General features: G+C 37.1%; 1 long non-coding RNA gene across 1 annotated transcript in view; it reads right to left on the bottom strand.

Annotated features, from left to right (window-relative positions):
- Positions 1–3,216: 3,216 nt before the first annotated feature.
- Positions 3,217–6,663, bottom strand: part of LOC101732499 — a 184,767-nt gene continuing 181,320 nt past the window's right edge. The window contains exon 5 of the long non-coding RNA XR_001171062.3: positions 3,217–6,300. This is a non-coding gene — a long non-coding RNA (uncharacterized LOC101732499). The remainder of the gene's footprint in view (positions 6,301–6,663) is intronic.

Raw genomic sequence — 6,663 nt, 5'->3', positions numbered from 1 at the left:
TTACCTGCAGTGCAGACGCAAGGTGGTGTTGAATATGATGCAATTGTGGCCAATACAATTACACTTGCACTTTAAAGGAAAACTAAACCCCCAGAATGAACACTTAACCAACAGATAGTTTATATTATGTTAAGTGACCTATTAAAGAATCTTGCCAAACTGAAATATATATCAGTAAATATGGCCCTTTATATCCTTACCCTTGACCCATCATTTAGCAATGGGCTGTGTACACCCTCAGAGATTACATGACCAGAAATAATGCAGCTCTAACTATAACAGGAAGTAGTGTGGGAGCAAAAGGCAGAACTCTGTCCATTCATTGGCTGATGGGGCCTAGCATGTATGTGTGCCTTAGCTTGTTTGTGTGCACTGTGAATCCTATGATCCCAGGAGGCGGCCCTTAATTCTTAAAATGGCAGTTTTGTATTTAGGATTAATCAATAGCACATACTACTAAAAAAGTATATTTTTATGAAAATGGTTTATTTAGATGAAGCAGGGTTTTACACTATTTTTATTGAGAGCGAGTTTTCTTGCTGTTCTCTCATATTCCCGAACCAGTTTTAGAGTATTCTCTCCAAAATGAATGGCAATATGTCTACGAAGATTTTCATTCATCCAGGTCATGGTATATCTAGTATAAATAAATCTAAAGCAACTGAACTTGTTAAGAAATCATTGAAGACGTTTCACTACTCATCCGAGCAGCTTCTTCAGTTCAATTGAGACCTACATGGTTTGGGGGTATAGTTTTCCTTTAACACAAAGCAAATGCAGTTGCACTGAAGATTTCCAGTTCTGGTTCTGGCAGGGTTTCCCTGCATCAATAGGCATGCAATTCACAAGAAGGGGCAGACTTTTTCACTACAACTGCATTTTATCACCTAAATGAGCAATATTGTGTTTAGATTTCTGTTAATTAGTCACACAATTTCCCATAATGGTACAGGGCTCTCATGAAAGCAAGAATGCTGCTTTCTGTGCTTTGCTTTGGATGTTCTAACAAATGTATAAATAACACTTGGAAGCAGGAACTGCTTTAATGCAGCTGGGTACTGTTTGCTATTGTAGATCTGGTAGCAGGGTACACAATATGTAAAAACCCTATGGCAATGTTTTTGACAGTATTTTCATCCTACTCATTTCCTATAACAGGCAGCATGGATAGAAGTATACAATGACTACATGAGATATTTATAGTGCAAGTGTAACTGCATACAATTTAATTGCATTGGCCACAATTACATCACATTTCTGCAGCTCTTTACACAGATTCTGCATCAATGACGCTTACAATCTAAGCCCCCTCTCACATTCACACACTACTGTTGGTTATTTTAGGAGCCAATACAACTTCCTCAATGGTCTTGAAAAGTAGTTGTACCCATAGGAAACCCATGCAAGCACAGAAAAGAAAAAGGCAAATCCTTGCAGAAAGCGCCCTTGCTGAAATCAAACCTAGGACCCCAGTGTTGCAATGCAACAGATTATTTTGTATGATGGATCTGGGGGACATGTAATGGCAGATCATTGAGATCAAAAACCATGCATCCATGAGCAATATTTATGTATAGTAGGTTAAAGCTAGCAAAAGAACTTGTGATAGAAAATGATAGAACTGATAGAAAATGATAACGCTAATGTTTCCCTAGCTGCCCAGGGCAGTTCAACAATTTCCTTACTTTGCTTTGTGCAATTAGCGCTTCACAGGACTCAAAAGTGGTCTCTCCCTTTGGTCAGTGGTGGTGGGCCCTGAAGATTTTTAGAAGCATAGTTCATCTCAGTTGAAAGTGAATTGTGTCTGTGCATATGAATATGTGTGTTTGTATAGTTTGTAAAGTTAAAGGGATTCTGTCATGGTTTTTATGGTGTTTTTATTTCTAAATTACACTGTTTACATAGCAAATAATTCACTCTGCCATTCAAAATTTTGTTCTTAAGCCAACAAATGTATTTTTTTTAGGTGTAATATTGGTGTGTAGGCGCCATCTCAGTGCATTGTGCCTGTCTGAGCTTTCAGAAGGAGCCAGCGCTACACATTAGAACTGCTTTCAGGTAACCTATTGATTCTACTACTCCCATATAACTGGAAGAGTCCCAAGCCAGACTTGGATTTTTTACTATTGAGTGCTGTTCCAATATCTACCATAGGTGTCAGGTTTCTGCTGTCTTGCTACTTTCCCATTGTTCTGCTGATTGGCTACTGAGTGGGGGGGTGATACCACTCTAACTTGCAGTGCAGCAGTAAAGTGTGACTGAAGTCTGAGCAAAGATCACATGGCTGTGGCACCCTGAGAAATGATATGGCTAGCTCCATGTGCAATTTCAAAATTAAATGTAAAAAAAATCTGTTTGCACTTTTAAAAAATGGATTTCAATGCAGGCTTCTGTTGGAGAAGCTCTATTAACTTATGTGTTTAGAAAAAAAAAACCTTTCCCATAACTATATTTCTTTAACAAAGTCCTGCTAGTAAGTCATGGAGTGGTAAATCAGTAGGGCCAAGGTAATACCTCATCTGCTTCAGCCAATCTCCTCTGGCGCCGTTTACAGATACTAAGCACTGTCGATGTGGTTAAATTTGTCTTGCTAAAGGCTGATTTTGCAGGCTATGGAATAAACTAAAGGCATGGATAAGAAAAAACACTGTACTTTCAGTGGCACACTTGACATCATTTAATATACAAATAGTCACTGTTGATTCATTCCTTGTCAATATTTAAAGATGACATTGCAGCAAGGTTCTGTCAGCAAATCATTATGTACAAAGTACCTTCTTGTATATAGATTATATCAAAGATGGAAGAAACTGGCAAGCACCATCTAACAAAACAAATCTTCTGGAACTCCCATATAAATATGGCAATCCTGAAAGAAATAAAGTAAGCTCTATGCAAGAAAAAAATCAATTAAATAACTGATTTTCATCTATTTGTACAGTAAGTGCAGTTCTATGTTCCGTAAGTGTTGATTTTCAGAGAAAGCCAGCGGCATTAGCCCAATCACTGCCATCCTTTTGGTTGCATTCTAGTTGTCAATGCGATCTAAAGACTAGGGTATATTTATCATGCTGTGTAAAAAGTGGAGTGAAGCATTACCAGTGATGTTGCCCAGGGCAACCAATCAGCAATTAGATTAGAAAACCAAAGCAAAGCATCTGATTGGCTGCTATGAGCAACATCACTGGTAATGTTTCACTCCACTTTTTACACAGCATGATACATATACCCCTTTTTTACTTTATTTTATCCAGATAGGGAGAAAAAAGTTTTGCTTATATGCTTGTAGTCTAAATGTGCAGAACTGGCTGTGTGTGTGCCAGTGTATCATTCCCCATGTTCAGTCATTGAAAAGGTCTATGAGGCTTCGAAAGCTTTTAGCAAAATCCGCATTAAGAAACCAAACCTAATTTTGTTATGTCTCTATATTTTATTAAGGAATGTTAAATGGCTTCACTGAATGAGTTGCTCTTCTGTTTCCAGTCATTGGCCTGGATGAATTGTGGCAGTAGACAGATAATTAAGCTGGTATGTGAGATTTATACATTGTGTCCAGTCCTGTGTATAGGGGCAAAGGATAATCTACACTGTTGAACTAATCATTAAAGCTTACATCATTCCTGAAAATGAAGATTTCTCTTTCAAGTTCTTTAGAAATGGGCAAGAACATTTTTCTGTTGCTTTGAAGTAGACTTGACATTTCCAAGAAACGAACCATCTGGACTCTCATCTCACCAATGAGACAAGTGGCTAAATTAGAAGTATCACAAACACTGATGCTTCAGTTATGGCTGAGCAACAATTCCCTGAGTTCTCAATGAGCCAGAAGGTAGCAGCTTCTGTTTGTAGGAATAGTGCAGCAAGAGCTGGAGAGCTGTAGGCCTCTTTTATTTATACAGCTCCTCTGTGCAGTTGTTGAACAGATGTATCAAACACAATTGCCCACAAGTAGAAAAAGTTTGTGTGTTTTCCCAAACGCCTTTTGCAATCCTTCTTATGTTGCTGGAAACGCGTCTCTGCAGTTATCTTTATTTGGCTCCTACATTCCCAAACAGTCTCAATTTGCATACCATTTCTATGTGGAAACTTAAAGAAGTGTTACAGCAAAATTGGCTTCAGGATAAGATAAGGCAATGCTGGGTGCTCATTACTCTTTGCAGTTTATGCAAGAATAACACAATATTTATTTTAATGTGTTTAAGAGTAAAGCATCTTAAAATACTGTGTAACTCCCTTGTGCAAAGTAGCCTAAAACACACATTTAAAGTCATATTTTACAAATACACATAACGTCCATATATAAGACAGTATTATAAAGTCATAGTTTTCTTTGAGGCTATGGCAGATTATTAATTTCTAGCAACAGTTAACAGTTTCAGGATGCACAATTTCAGGTGATAGTTGCTGGTCATAAAACCAGTTTCTAATAGCCATTTATAGGGAGCCTTATCCCTTATAAAAAGGATGAGGAAATGGGAGGATTGGTGAGCATACTTATTCTTCTTTACCCAGACACAAACACAGAGTGAATTCTCAGTGGTGAGTGCCAATTCACAGTTATTTTTCTCATTTTTGGGTATTGGAGCTGAGTGTCCAGGGGACAATGCAATACATTGCAGCTAGTGTATTCAGTGCAGATTTTGACCTGACCTGCCAGGGATATCTTTACAGACCTGGCACTGGATCTGGAAGTTGATTGAATTAAAATCGCGGACACAGGCACCATCGGTTCAGGAACTGCATCAATTAACTGATGTAATATTAGATTACTTATAAAGTTAGTAAGTTATATAGGCATAGAAGCAAAGAAGTTTATACCAAAGGAGATGCTAAGCTTTACTACAAAGGCCGCACATTTATAAACTGAGTACTGTACGTTTCACACCTTGTTAAGCAAAATTAAATACATAAATCCATTTCAGTATAAAGACTGTTTTTTGGATTATTTTTCTTATTTACTCAAGAATTACAAAAGTGTTAAATAACTGTCATCATCCCTAATTCCTCATCTTCTATGTCTAAAGTGATTGACATGCTTGATTGGTCATAATTATTCTTTCATTCCCTCTTGTTTTCTTCCCTACACTTCTTCATCTAAACATAGTGATATGTCAAAGCAATTCTGCCACAAACTCACACAAATAGTATAACTTCTGTCTTGTGCCTCACACGATCTTTGTCAACATGGAACCCAACAGCCAAGAAGGGACACATTTTATTTTTCTTATAAATACTCATTCATAATAAATTAAAGTTGGGTACAATAATGCTCATGCATAAATAAAGAATACTTTACATATTTAGTGAAGTATTCACAAATGACCTACTCTTTGTCTAGAAGACAGGGGGAAAAAGAATCACATTAGATTTAATCATGCCTAGAAATAAAATCCGCTGTGTCTTGGGTATAGCTAAATGTATCTAAGTAGTGAGAGAGAGCGCTATGTCCACACTTGAAGTGGCAGCAAATAACCCCCAACAGGTTATTCTAGGGAATATACAGTACATTAGAAGATGCACTCTCTAAGGTAGAATTAAGGTGAGGTGCCAATTTGAAGGACTTAATCATATGGAAATTATTTCATTTACAAAAATGCGATAAAAAGTAGCAGAGGAGAATGCGCAATTTCCAGAGCTGAGCTTCGAAGAGATCAAAAGTGCTCTTTGTACTATGGCTCTGGAAAGGACCAGCAGAGGAGGTCAACAGGGATCAGAGTGGCCATAATCTGATCCAGAAGGACTATGTTGCTCCCACCTGCTTCAAGGTAATATTTAGTAAAAAGATAATATTGTTTGACTTTTAATGCATGTCCTTAGAAAGCCAAGTTTTTTGGCTTTTCGGTGTAATGTTTATCATGGAGTGTTATGGAATGTTATGGAATACATACTGGTCATGACTATAGTGAAAATTCAAATTCTGTACATATAAAGTAAAGCAGAAAATAAATCAGTGGCAATATATGCTTCACAAACATTATTTCTTAGGAATTTTTTGGGTCTTTGCGACGTAAAACAGCATCCATGGTAACAGGTTATTCACAGACAGGTCTGAACCACGTAGTTCACTCATGATCACACCCCCTGGGACAAGAGATCTTTAGTGGAAAAGGGAAATTTTATTTACTGGGGAGGTGTGTGTGGGAAAAAAGGTGCCACACAACTGCCTTTTCACTTTTTACTTTATTGAAAATGAAGGGTTTGTGTTGTTCTTGTTGTTTTATTGCTTGTCCTTTTGATTATTTGTTAAGCTGTGTTGCCATGAAGAATATGCCCAGAACCGGTTTTCTGAAAGAGCCGGACCTGTTGGAAAAATATAAACCACTTCAGATTAAAAAAGCACAAACCACTTCAGATTAAAAAAGCACAACAGTTCAGCTATTTGCATTAGAATTCTTACGCTTAGTCATATATTGTGTGGGTTTGATTTGCTTTTATTTATTTCTTTTTTATTCTATCCATACTCGCTGAAGCTTGAATTTCTGGAACCACACAATTATAACATATAAAATAAAGTATCAACATGAGCAAAAATAGCTGCCAAGACAACAAAAGGCAAGACAATTTTTACCTTTCTTAACAGAACATACAGTAACTTGATACAATTCTCCAAAGACGAAAACATAAGTTTCTTTACTGGTTCTTTTGTGTAGAAAAAGGTCTTTC

This window comes from Xenopus tropicalis, chromosome 6 (genome assembly GCF_000004195.4).
Source record: "Xenopus tropicalis strain Nigerian chromosome 6, UCB_Xtro_10.0, whole genome shotgun sequence".
NCBI lineage: Eukaryota > Metazoa > Chordata > Amphibia > Anura > Pipidae > Xenopus > Xenopus tropicalis.
Note: the sequence above shows the minus strand (reverse complement) of the source record. Positions and strands in the feature narration are given on the sequence as shown.